The sequence below is a fragment of the Phocoena sinus genome, chromosome 1 (assembly GCF_008692025.1).
Source record: "Phocoena sinus isolate mPhoSin1 chromosome 1, mPhoSin1.pri, whole genome shotgun sequence".
NCBI lineage: Eukaryota > Metazoa > Chordata > Mammalia > Artiodactyla > Phocoenidae > Phocoena > Phocoena sinus.
Genome location: NC_045763.1, coordinates 146,902,063 through 146,916,812, shown reverse-complemented (window position 1 = coordinate 146,916,812; position 14,750 = coordinate 146,902,063). Strand labels below are relative to the sequence as shown.

The window sequence follows — 14,750 nt, the reverse complement described above, 5'->3', positions numbered from 1 at the left end:
TATAAATAGACCCACACAGTTCAAACCCATGCTGATCAAGAGTGAACTCTATATACTATATTTTTTCCTATACAAGCATGGCTGTGATAAAGTTTAATTTATAAATGAGGCACAGTAAGAATATCCAAATTGCCAGCATAATGACTCTTGTATTCGGGGGCCATTATTAAGTAAAATAAGGGTTACTTGAACACAAGCACTGGGATACCATGATGCTACGACAGCCAATCTTGTAACTGACGTAGCTACCAAGTGAGTAACGGACAAAGGGATGATCCATGTCCAGGGTGAGACAGAGCAGGATGGCTGGAGATTTCATCACACCACTCAGAACAGCACACAATTTAGAACTTAAACATCTTGTTTCTTTCTGGAATTTTCCATTTAATATTTTGGGACCACAGTTGACCGAGGGTATTTGAAACCATGGAAAACAAAACCACAGATAAGGGGTAGGGGTGGAGGGGACTACTGTATAGGCTTTGCATTTTATATATTATAGGCTTTACGCTTGTTTATTGCCTGCCCCCCATACTACGAGGTAAACACCACGCTGAGGAGCTCTGCTGTATCCTCAGCACCTAGAACACTGCAACAAGCTCTCAGTAATGATCGGTCGAATGGATGGATACATCGCATCCACCTAGCACTTAAGAGTTTACAAAGTATTTCCATGAACATTATCCCTTGGTTTTCATTAAATAACTGAAAATGTCTTAGAGGAATCACAACATGAAGGTCAGACTTTATATCTCCCCCTGGTGTTGGAGCAGGTCCTAGTGGCCTGAGGCAGGGCTTGTACTTTCCTGGGGGAATTAGGGAGCACTGGGCCGGAAAGCAGCCCCAGCATACCTGCCCGTCCTGGAAGCCAGGGAGCAGACCAGTCTTCCTGAGGGAGGCAAGATGCCCTTCCCCTCACTGCTGAAAGCCTGGAGGCAAAACCATGTTTTAGAATTGTAAATCCTTTTCCATTTGCTTCACTCAGGACCAAAACTAGGACACTAGTTTGTGAAGTGGACAATCGCTGGAACACTGCTGGCTTTAGAAACTCCTGTAATACTCATCCAGCTTTTAGATGCGGAGTACATGGCACTGCCTTCCCCGGGGCATCCACTTCAGCCCAAAAGACAGATCTCACAATAAACAAGGGAGTATCACGTCCCCAGATTTGTGTTTTATTCTCCACCTGGATTATTCTCAGCCATGTGTCTAAAACCTCTACCATTTTTCAATAAAAACCAGCTCAAACAATACCTCTTCATGGAAGCCTGGTCTGAATCTCCCCTTCTCCTGCCCCTCCGCCCCTCTCTGTAATCAATCTCTTCTCACTGAATTCCCACAGCATTTGGTACCATTATTACAACATTTATCATGTCCTACCTTTTACCAAAGGTTTTTCTATCTTGACCTCCTATTACATATATAAACACTTTCTTAGCAACAGAACACGTTCCTTTCACCTAGATATGTCCCTAAGGCATCCAGCACAGACCCAGCACATGGCCGACATACAGTAATTGATTCCTGAATGATCATGAACATGTGATTAGCTATTGGGAGGAACACGACAAGTTATAGCTAAAACCCTACCCTTATCCTCAGGCCTGCATCCATCCAGGGCTCTCTGACTGAATTTGACCTACCTGTTTCTACCATCTTACACTAGTTTTATCAAATGACTCTCCCGCACAAAAAGCCATTTGTTGGTATTATAAACTGATTGCTTCTTTGAGAATGTACTACCCTCAAATCATATCAAGAACCTTCAAAGGTTATTTCTCAATAATCCTTTTACTGGACATTAATAGATGAAAAAAAAATCTAAATGACAGGGCCTCCCTGGTGGCGCAGTGGTTGAGAGTCCGCCTGCCGATGCAGGGGACACGGGTTCGTGCCCCGGTCCGGGAAGATCCCACGTGCCGCGGAGCGGCTGGGCCCGTGAGCCATGGTCGCTGAGCCTGCGCGTCCGGAGCCTGTATTCCGCAACGGGAGAGGGAACAACAGTGAGGGGCCCGCATACCGTAAAAAAAAAAAAAAAAAAAAAAAAATCTAAAAGACAGAAAACACCCATTCCAGAACGCTGGATGTTATCTTTGGCTTGGTTCCTCCTTGTCTCTCATTCCCCACATACAGACAATCATGCAGTTCTATTACTTGTGCCTCTACCTGTTTCCAGAACCAGTCCAACTTTCTCCATCCTCATCGACAGGGTCGTCTGTCACCTGGATTGCTGCCCCAGCTGCCCTGACTGGCCCTTTGCCTCCAAGCCCACCCCGATCTAATTCATCCTCCACGCTGCAACCCCATTTTTCTCTCTAAAAAGCAATTCTGGTCACACTCCTCTCCTGCTCAGGCTCTTCAACGCCCTCATGATACACAGTCCATGCTCCCCAGTGGAGCACGCAAGTCCCTGGTGATCTGGCCCCTACCTGCCCCTCCTGCCTTCTCTCTCCCCTCCTCACACACCTACACTCCAGCCACACTGAACAACCTGAATTCCTCAGACACACCAGCTCTGTCTTACCGCCTTCCCTTCACATAGGCTGGTCACCCTGCCTGAAACGATGTCTCCTCTCACCGTCCTCTTCTCCCTTTTCACCCGGTCAATTCCCTCCTTATCCTTCATTTTAAGACTCTTCCCTGAGCTCCCAGCCAAGGCAGCCTGCTGCCAAGCATCCAGACGGCAACCCCGTGTACTCACACTGTGTGCTATCACAGCCAGCTTACCTGTCCCCCCACTTGCCTCCCATACATGACTTAGCTTCTTGATGGCAGGGCCCCTGTCAATTTCAACACCAAATCCCCAGAACCTACTTGGCCCTGTGCCTGGTGCTAACAGGAACTCCACAAATAACTATGAAATGACGTTGGAAATTAGATCAGCCTCTGAGGAGGCAGCTTCTGAACAAGGGTGAGACCATTACCCCCCATATCCACAGCTCAATCCCTACCCCCATTCACACCACTGGAATGCTGAAAAGCAAATTTAAAACAAATCTAAATGCTCCTTAAAATAAATGAAAGACAAAATAAGCTATATATGTTATGTTCACTGAGACACTACTGGTCAAAGTGAAGAAACGGGGACAACCTACATATCCAACAATAGAAAAAATAAAAGAATAAAAATAAATTTACATTAACTTTGGAAAACTTATACAATTATCAGAAGAATATACTGTAAAATAAAATAAATAAGGGATCTGGGGTCAGAAATCCTGACTTTACTTGCTTGCTATCTGTGTGACCTTGAGTTTATCACTTAATCACCAAGTCTCCATCTTATCACATGGGTTGTTGTGATAATAAAACAAGACAATGGATGTAAGGGCATTTTTACATTTTTAAAACACTATACAAATACAAGCTCGTTCAAATTATAATTATGATGACTATTACAGAAAAATATTTACAACACAAAGTGAGAAAAGCTGTGTACAAACATGTGTACGACCATGTAAATTACATGTACATTTAGCTAAAGACTGGAAGGAAATGAGCAGAAATGAAAAAGTAGTGGATTAGGGCAGGGGTCAGCAAACATTTTCTGTAAAGGGCCACACAGTAAATAGTTCAGGCTTTGGAAGCCATACAGTCTGTCACAACTACTCAGCTCTGCCCATGTTAGCCCAAAGCAGCCAAAAATAATACATTAACAAATGAGCATGACTATGTTCCAATAAACTTTATTTATCAACACTGAAATTTGAATTTCATGTCATTTCACATATCGCAAAATATCATTCTTCTCTGCTGGCTTTTTTCAACCATTTAAAAATGTAAAAACTATTCTTAGCTCACAGGCAATACAAAAACAGGTGGTGGGCAGGATTTGGCCAGATGGTGACAATTTGCTGATCCCCAGGTTAGGGTGATATATAGTGAACTATTTTCTTTTAATATAATTTTCTTTAATATTGTTACATGATTTTTATATTTAAAGGGAAAAAAAAGAACGATACCATGAATTCCCTGGGGTCTGCCAGAGCCATTAAAAACTGACCACCCTCAAATTCAAACATGAGTCAGCTGGACCTCATTTCCTCTGTGAACCCATGTCCCATAACAAGCCATCACAGCCCCAGAAGTCTAGCCTCATCTCTCCTTGGAGACTCTCATACAAGACTTGCTGATTCCTTAGCTTTGGCATTTCAAGTTCCCGTCTAAGGTCTTAACCCAAATCTGACTGAAACCAAGCAGGACCCTGTGGGGCACGGAAGCCTTTCTGTGTCCCTCATTTCCTGTTTGTAGGGAATAGACTCCAGCCTCCATGACCTTCCCTGAGTTCCAAAGAGCAGATTTGAACAGTTGCTAATCAGGGAAGGGAGGGGATGCAGAGACAAGAGAGGAGTAGCCAAGAAACACTACTGCAGCTTTGGGGCAGGGCCCCTCAAGGGATACACATAACAATATCTTCGAGCTCTTCTACAGAACTAAAACCCCAACAAATGGAAGTTGTTAGCATTCTTCATTCCAGAGAAGACCACCTGAGGCCAGATTAAAGAAACGCAGGCCCTACACATACTCTGATCCTTATCAGCAACCCTGCCCTTGAACCACTGCTATAAAACTCCTCACCAAATCCCCCTGGGTTGGGACATACAGTTTTTGAGGGCACAAGCCCACTGTGTCCCCCTTTGCCTGGCAAAGCAATAAAGCTCTTCTTTTCTACTTCACCCAAAACTCTGTCTCCGATATTCGATTCAGCACTGGTGCACAGAGGCCGAGTTTTCAACATCATGACCAATTTCTTCAAGACCAAACTCTAGGCTCACCTTCTCCAAGGAGTCTTCCCTGAGTGACCACAATCCAAATAGGTCACTCTTTTGCTTTATTATGTAATTTGACTATAGATTTTTTTTTTTTTTTTACATTGTTCCCAATTGTTACATCCCAGTGTGTTTTCCCTCCCAACAAGATACTAAGATCAAGGGCAGGACCCATGCCTTCTGCTACTTTTCCACCTCCCATAGAGCTTCCTAGAGGACTTCACAAATGTTAGTTGAATAAATGGTGAGAAGAGAACCCAGCCAATGAATGGGGTGCATCAGCAAATGGTCCAGGTTTCTGCTGTTGAGTTTAGTTAACGATATGATTAGCGCTCTCGGCAGATCTTCCACAACGAGCCGTATCGCCCATTGTAATTGTTCATCTGGTCATTAGAGTGGCACATTCCAAGCTGCTGCAAAAGTAATTATATTCTGTTCACAGAACCACTCACCTCAATTATAGGCCTCAGCATCAACATTATGAGATAACACTATATAAAGATGCTCTGAATCATTCGGCTGGGCATAGGGAGGATTTTTTAAAGAAAGAATGGTGAAGCCTGTGAAGCCTGCTTTAATCAAATACAGTATTCTTCTGAAATCAGAAGTCAGTGAGGAAAAGATTATCAAGCTACACAGACACAGAACAAGAATGAAAACAGATGTGATGAAATAAAGTTTGTATTTTAAGGCAAGATGAGAAAAAATTAAACATAAAATTTTTCTCTGCCCCTTTGGGCCTCTTCCTTTCCTGCTACTGTGAGTTGTGTACCTGCATTATGCATTGAACAGACCTGTGCAACAGCAGAAATACCTGCTCAACCATAAAGATCAATTTTTCTTCTTCTGGTGCCAACCGCATAACTCTTTAGAAGAACATTCTTTTCTTAATCTTATAAGGGGTCATGATGACCCACCATTCACCTTGTATGTGCAGACATCTTTGGTGAACTTTATGTACAATGCCAATATATCATTTCCCTTAAAAATAGTGATTGGTGCAGAACAGACTGGGTCAGACACTGGGGAGATACAGGGCTGCGTCTAACGGAAGTTCTTAGCTTAAATACGTAGTTATGACCATATTAATGTTACTAGCTATATCATTACTTCTATTCTGCCTATTTTACAAGATTATTGTTTCCTGCATTACCAGATGTATGACTGAGGCTTCAAAAAAGTAAGGATGACGAAGCGACTTGAAATGATCAACCAAATATATAGTTCTATAAGATCAAGGACTGTAATAGTTTAACTCTGGATAAGGGAGGAAGCAACAAGAGGGAACCATTTCCTGGACCATAACAGACTAGTAAGACAGACAGTCCAGAGGCTTTTGGCTAGTAAAAAGCCAAAAGGGCCTCGTCCACTAACAGCGCATTGAATGACTGTCAATGAAATCCTCATCTGACCTGGGAATGAGCATTCCTAGTGCCAAGGGGCAAACTGGTCATGAAATGCCTCCCAAACCTTGGTCCAAATTAAGGCCAAAAGGGAGGGGATTATAAAATAATGAATGCTGCCCACCAGCCAGTTCTACAAGAATCAAGTCGTTAGCCACTACAGTCACTGACCTACAACACACCCTGAAAGGAATTAAGGGTGAAGATCAGAATGAGGCATGGGAAAACTGGCAAAACTTGTCCTCAGATAGTTAGATATCTGCAGGAGAAAATTTTATGAACCCCGTTTCTTGCATCTTCCCATATTCAGAAAAGCACTAAAACCATTAACCAAGATGTCTGTTCCTCATGAATAGTAGGAACCTTCTGCCAAGATGTGTGCTTGACTGCATGTACCCCTTAGGGAAAATCACATATATACTGGCCTCCGCCATTATCTCTTAGGAACAGTTCTCAGAGCTCTCTGAGAGACAGTCTTCCAGGTTAAAATCCTCAGGTTGGCTCAAGTAAAATTTTTCATTTCTTTCTCATGTTGATCATTAATTTTTTTGTCAACAGATGTATAAGCAGGAGGTGAGTTTCTTCCCTTGTGCATGTACCCCTACCTCCAGGTAACAGAACCCCTAGAGAGCGCCACCTACTGCTCATCATGGGGAGTGTAAGTGGGAAGCTGACAGCTGCTATTTCTCACTTCTCAGCAGTTGAGATATCTCAAGGGAGGGCCCTAAACAAGTACCCAAAATGTCTCCAGTTCCTTGTACTAGCTGCTACATACTGGACTAATAACTAGTGTGCCAAATACTGTGCGAAATGCTTTACATGCATCATCTCATTTTATCTTCACAGTAACTCCATGAAATTAGTACATTTATCCTCATTTCAATAAAGATGCAGGAACAGCTGACACTAGTTTAAGAGGTCTACTTATTCAGTGGCCCCAATGTACCAGGAACTGTGCACTGGGGACCCAACATTAAGCAAATCAGACAAGCTCTACGTTCATGGAGTTTACCTTCTAGTGGGAGAGGCAAAAAAAAAAAAAAAAAAAAAAAGGTTTAACAAAATAATATCTAAATATGTAAAGTTCTATAAAGGACATAAGTTGGTTACATGGAGAAAGGACCATTTCTAACGAAAGGGAAAGGGGAGTTTCCCCAGATAGCCTCCGCCTAAACAAAAAGTGAGAATATCTGCAGACTCAAACAGCACACTCCAGACTCCAGAGGGTTGGGAACGAGGCCACTCTGATCTCAGGACTATTACAGAAATCCCATGAGAAGACCCCTTGTGCAACGTAAAAAGAGGGAGAAACATATGCCCGTGCAAATCCAGAAAATCTGGAAAAACATACAAAGGGAAGTACATATAGGGTTTGTAAAGCACGGGATCCAGTGGAAAAAGTGAAATGGAAACCCTTGCATTAACGTACATCAAAGAGAACGTTCTTGATGATTTAATGTACCATCTGAACCTGGTACATGTAATTTATGCATCAGGGCAGGACTGCTGTGATGATGCTACTAGATGCTGTGACATCTGCTTGTAACTTGTTGGATTAAACTGTCTGGCAGAAGCAGTTTCTTTCCAGACATTCTGCTGGTCACAGTCCTTGGGGTTAATGGGATAAGCTTTCCTCAGGCATAGAAATGGAATAAATGGGATATTAGTAATGGGATAAAGACAAGTAGATTATGCTTTTTCTGTAATGGTGTTATTTTATTAAAAGATCAAAGCATTATTGTAACTATTGACTAGTTATTATATAGGCCGTTCAGGGAAAGGGCAAAAGCAACAATAGCTACCTTGGTTCAAGCAGAATAGCTCCCCAACTGATTCAGGCACCCTCCCCTGTACTCTCTTGAATGAAATCAGCTATATGCCATACACTGTATATGCTATATATACACTATATATATATATACACACACACATACACATACACACACTAGATGCCTTGGTCTTCCTTCTCCTCTCATCACCTCCCCTCTCCCCCAGCACCCACTCCCAGGGCCGTATCTGAGGCTTTTCCACTTCACCAGGTTATACTAATTTCTAAAACCTCAAACATTGCCATACTCACCTCTGGCCACAAACCATTCCAGCTCCGTCATACCTTTATTCCTACTTCACCAGTCCTTGAAACACATCAAATGCACTCTAACTCTTTCTTTTTACTGTGGTCCATAACTCTTTAATGATGCAACTTCCTTCCCCATGTACCTTGACCTTATTTATCCATCAGTCCATCCAACAGATATTTATGGGGTCCTTACTATGTGTGACCTGGGCATGGGAATATGGGGTCACACGTGCACATAGTAAGGACTGGCCACTTTTTTCTGGAGCTTACAGCTTTGGGGAGGAAACTAATAAGACTCATAGTACAGGGAGGAGATGAGACCATAGGGACATCTAAACTAGAAAAGAGATGAAAGTTCAGCATTCCCATTGCCCTCAAACAGTCATCTTTAATATCCAGCCATTTGTCTTTCTACTCCATGCTCCCAAAAGTCCACTAACCTTGGATATTTGGGATCAATCCAAAAATTCACTCTTAGAGAAAAATCACACAAACATGCTGATTGTTCTTACTGCAAACTTAAGGTTTCTAATCTCAGTCTAGCCTGAAGCTAAGACTGCCAGGTACAGTTGTTCAGGTTGCATACTTCACAACCCTCCAGGGTACCATTCACATAGACTATTATGAGAATATTGGTGTCTCTAGTCTTGTGCTGTATGTAAGCCAGACAACTATATGCACCGGTCCTAATCATAGCAGTAATTTTACGTGATTTTTTGTTTGTTTGTTTGTTCATTGGTCAGCTCCTTCTCTGTTATTACAGCTATTCTGAACTTCCATACCCAATTCCAAAAGTTAACTCAGCTTAAATTTGACCCAGATAATCAAATTTATCAAATACCAACTCCCTCAAATTCCATCTCCTACACCTATAATTATATCTATATCTGTAGCCACCTTTGCCTCTTTTTTAGAGGCTTAGAGAAATTCTTTCCCTCCCTCCAGGCACAAACCAGTTTCCAGAAATAGAAATTCCTCACCCCAGGTCTCCACTTTCTCACCACTCAAGTTTAATCTGGGGCAAGCTGGCATCCACCTTCAGGACCTCACTTGGACTCACCGTATGACTTCTATCAGATCTACTGTTAGCTTTTTTAGTCCTGTGTATCTGATCTCCCTGTAATATGTACCATTGTTGACAATCATGTCTTTCTTAAAATTCTCTCTTCCCTGGCTTCTATGACAACTCTCTCTTAGTTTTTCTCAGTATTTTTCTGGAAATGTCTTGCATCTGTCCCTCTCTCTCCGTTTCTACAGCACTCATCTTCTCTTGCATGGGTTTCTCCAACAGCATTTCAGCTGGTCCCCTGGCTCAGGTGTAACCCCCTTCAATCTGGCCTCCATAAGGAGAAATCTTCCATTCTTTTAAAATTCTAACCTAATTCTATCTCCTCCATGCATGAAATCCTTCAGTGGCTTTCCAGTACCTACAAGCAAAGTTCAAATTAGGGTGGAACTCAGTGTGGTATTCAAGGCCCTCTCTAACCTGGTACCAGTCAACCTCCTACATCTTCTCTCTTCATAATTGACCTCTTCTGCTCCCAGCTCCAGATACATTGGACTACTTGCAGTTTTCCTATGGGCCATGCTTTCTCTTGCCTTCATAACTTAACATAAAATGCTTTCTCTGCCAGAAATGTTCTTCACCACCAGCAATACTGTGTTAAATTTATTATTTAATTTTTATATAGATAAAAGAATTATTTAGATATACATGCTACATGAAAACAACAAACCACTGCCCATTCTAAGAACTAGAACATTACCAATTCCATTGCAACTACCTATGTGCTTCTTCCCAACCTTCTTCGGAAGTAACTACTATCATAAATTTTAGATTATTTATTCTCTTGCTTTACGCAAAAATTTACTGAGGCCTAATGAATTTTTGCATGTTCATCAAACCATCACCACAGTCAAGATAATAAACATATTCATCACCCCAAAAGTTTCCTTTTGTAATCTCCCACTCTACAGCCTAATCTGCTTTCTCCCAATATCAATTAGTTCGCATTTTCTAGAATTTTTATATAAATGAAATCATACAGTATATATTCTGGCTTCTTTCACTCAGCAAAAATATTTTGAAATTCATATGTGTTGTTGCATATATCGATAGTTCATTCCTTTATGTTTCTAGGTAGTATTCTATTGCATGAATGTGCCATAGTTTGCTTATGCATTACCTATTGATGGACTTTTGGACTGTCCAATTAAACAAAACACAAATAAAGCTACCAAAAAGATTTGTGTACAAACTTTATATGGTCATATGCTGTATTTTCTCTTTGGCAAGTGAAAGTTGAATAGCTGGGTCATATAATAGGTGTATTATTTAACTTTTTAAGAAACTTCCAAACTGTTTTCCAAAATGATTGTTCTAGTTTACGTAAATTTCTACCAGCAGTGTGTGAGAATTCCAGGTCCTCCACATCTTCATCAACACTTGGTATGATCAGTCCTTAGTTTTAGCTATTTTATAGGTGTGTAATGATATTATAGTTTTAGTTTCATTTCCTGATAACTAATGATGCTGAGCAACTTTTCAAATGCTAATTTGCCATCTTTATATCTACTTTGATCAAATGTATGTTAAAAGTCTTTGCCTGCATTTATTTGGTGTTTGTTTTATTATTATTGAGTTTTAAGAGTTCTCTCTATATTTTGGTACAAATCCTTTATTAGATATGTGACTTGCAAACGTTTCTTCCCAGAATATGGCTTATCTTTCCATTCTCTTAACAGCATCTTTCAAAAAGCAATTTTTTTCACATGATTTTTTCCCCTCTGTGTTTTATTATGGATTGTTTCTACCAGAATATCCTTAAGATTACTAATCTTTTCTTCTATATTTTCTATCCTACTGTTAAGTCCATCCAACATATTTTTTTTATTTCAGATATAGTAGTTTTCATCTCTAGAAATTTTATTTTTATTTTTTACAGTACGTCCTTGTTGGTTATCTATTTTAAATATAGCGGTGTGTATAGGTCGATCCCAAACTCCCAATCTATCCCTCCCTCCCCCCGCCCCGTAACCATAAGTTCATTCTCAAAGTCTGTGCCATCTCTAGAAATTTAATGCGGGTCTTTTTATATTTTTCATGACTCCACTTAACATGCTCAGTCTTTTCTCCTTTCTTAAACTTATGGAATACAATTATAATAATTGCTTTAATGCCTTATCTGCTAACTTTGTCATCTGTATCATTTCTGGGTCGGTTTTGATTAACTGAATTTTCTTTTCACCATACATCATATTTTTCTATTTCTTTGCATGATTGGTAATTTTTTATTTGATGCCAGACATTGTAAATTTACCTCATTTGATGCTGGATATTTTTATATTCCTATAAATATTACTTAGCTTTGTTCTGGGACACCATTAAGTTATTTGGATATACTTTGGTCTCTTCAGGCCTTGCTTTTTAAAGATTTGTTAGGCATGGCCAGAGCAGTGCTTATGCTGTGGCTAATATTTTCTCTTTCTCTCTATTTTCCCCCTTCCTTCCTTCCTTCCTTCCTTCCTTTCTTCCCTCTCCCTCCCTCTCTCTCTCTCTCTCTCTCTCTCCCTCCCTCTCTCTCCCTCTCTATCTCTCCCTCTCTCCCACACACACATACATCTAATAAGTATAGGGATCCCTAAATACTAAGTTACTTAGCTTTGCTTGTTCTTGAGCTTTATAAACATAATAATTACACCTTATGCATTCTCCTGAGTTTTGCTCTGATTTTAGTAAACATTATAGTTTTAACATTCAGTCATGTTACTGCAAATAACTGAAATTTATTCATTTTTACCACTGAGTAATTTTCCATTGGGTGAATATACAATATATGTGTCTACTTTCCCATTGATGGAGACTTGGGTTGTTTTCAGGTTTTTACTCTTAGAAGCAATGCTGCTACGAACATCCTTGAACATGTCACTTGATGCACCTTTGCATGAGATTCTAGGGATTTTAGGATTCTATAGTAGTCCTGCTGAATTTTATACGGTGCCATCACATTCTTGCCACTTGATGTCATAAAACTTCTTAAATTTCGTGAGCTATCGAGTATGTAAGAGTATCTCACTGCATAGTTATTTCTACTTTTCTAGTTACATAAGAGGTAGAGCATCACTTCCTATACTGTTGACCATTTGTGTTTCCTCTTCTAACACCTATTCATGCATTTTGCCTTTTTCTTATTGCTTTGTTGAACTTTTAAAAATATATATTCTGAATACTTGTACTTTAATAATTATGTTTTGCATGGATCTCTCAACTGGTAACTTGTCTTTTATTTTCCTCATGCTGTCTTTGCTGAATAGAAATTCTCAATTTTAATGTGGTCGAACATATCAAACTTCTATGGTTACCTTTTTTATAAAACTTTTATCGTTAACTTTTTTAAAGAAATTCTTTGCTGTCCAAAGAGGATAGGGGTTTTCCATATATTGTTCTAAAAGTTGTAAAGTTTTGCCTTTTACATTTAAGTCAACAATTTATCCAGCATTTATTTTTATGTGTGGTATGAGAAAAAGAACCAATATCATTTTGCACACACAAATAATCAAACATCCAAGAGCTACTTATTTCCCCAGGGACTTGCAGTGCCACCTTGGTTCATTATCAGATTTCCCTTTGTGTTGGCCTAAGTTCCAGCAGCCAATGTGTCTATCTTGCATCAATATTACATTGTCCCAACTGTCCCGTTATTATGAGAGAGTCTGGATATCTGTTAGAGAATATCCTCCCACTAAATTTTTCTTCTTTCGTTTCTTCCCAACCCTTACACTATTTCTTCTTTTTCTCTTACTGTACTAGTAAGGATTTCCACTACAATGTTGACTTGAAGCTGTGTTGGTCAGCAGGTTTGCCCTGATTTAAAAAAAAAATGCTTTGTAAATGTCCCCATTAGAATGATGTTTTCAGAGGTTTTTAGTACATATTCTCTACCAGATTAAGAATGTTCTCTTCTATTTCTAAGACGCTAAGAGTTTTGATCATGAATGGGTGCTGGCTTTTAATAAACTACCTTTTCTGCATCTTTAATATGTACCGTATTGCTTATCTCCATTTATCCATTAATGTGATGAATTAGACTTATAAATTTTCTAGTAGTAAACCACCTATGCGTTCTTGGAACAAAACTGACTTGTGAAATAACTACCCTTTCTGTACAGTACAGCATTATATTTACCCTTTTTTGGGTATGAATTTTGCATTCACATTCATGAATGAGTTTGGCCTGTAATTTTACTTTCCCACACCACCCTTGTGTGTTTTGGTACTGTGATTTAACTGGCCTTACAGAATAAATTAGGAGAATTATCCTTTCTCTATTCTCTGAAAAACTTTAAAATTAGACTACCATGATATGTATCTTGAAAGTCCAGTCTCTATAAAATCTATAAAATCACCTGGTATTGGTGTTTTCTCTATTAGAAGTTTATTAAAAAACACTCAAAGTATTAATTGTTATAAGACAATTCAGGTTTTCTATATTTTTTATTTAGTCAATTTTAAACCCCCTTCCCCAGACTTGTATTATTTTATCCAAGTTTTCAAACGTATTGTTATAAGTCCCCAACTTCCCCTTACTCTTCTCTACATTTCTATTACATCTGTAGACATGCCTTATTTTTACTTTTTTGTTTGCGTCCTCTCTTATTTTCCGGATTAATCTCAGCAAAGTTTTGTTAATTTTGTGAGTCTCTTCAAAGAACCAACTTTTCACATTGGTGATCTTACCTTTGTATTTCTGTTTTCATCTTTATTATCTTTCTTCTACTTTTTAAAGATTTATTCACTTGTTTTTCACTATCTTGAGTGCTTATTTCATTATTTTTTAATCTTCCTTCTTTACTAATAGAAGCATTTTATATTTTAAATTGCCATGTAAGTAATATCTTAGCTTCACCCTACAAGTTTGGATACATAGTAGTTTTATCATTTTATAGGCCTAAATATTTTCTGATCTCCATATTAGTTCGTCTGTAACCAATAAGTTATTCAGAGCATTGTGTACTTGAACCCGCTCACACATGCTCAAGTGAGCAATTGTTAATTTTTCAGGAAGTCTGAGAGCTAGTTGTTAAAACACAGCTACTATTAAAAATAAAATTATAGGGCTTCCCTGGTGGCGCAGTGGTTGGGGGTCCGCCTGCCAATGCAGGGGGCGCGGGTTCACGCCCCGGTCTGGAAGGATCCCACGTGCCGCGGAGCGGCTGGGCCCACGGGCTGTGGCCGCTGAGCCTGCACGTCCAGAGTCTGTGCTCTGCAGCAGGAGAGGCCACAGCAGTGAGAGGCCCGTGTACCGCAAAAAAAATAAGATAAACTTATATAAACAAAAGTAAATTATATTAAAAGCAAATGTAATAACTACTCAAAGGATATTGCTTTTGATTTTACTCCACTTTACTATTGTCCATGCTCTCAAAGTTCTTACTTTTACTGTGTCAGGATAGTGAAAATATTATATAATGATGTACTACTCTACATTTCTTCCCAAA

General features: G+C 39.6%; 1 protein-coding gene across 2 annotated transcripts in view; it reads right to left on the bottom strand.

The window, feature by feature from the left end:
* Positions 1-14,750, bottom strand: part of KCNH1 (potassium voltage-gated channel subfamily H member 1) — a 415,341-nt gene that overhangs the window by 250,204 nt on the left and 150,387 nt on the right. The window lies entirely within an intron of this gene.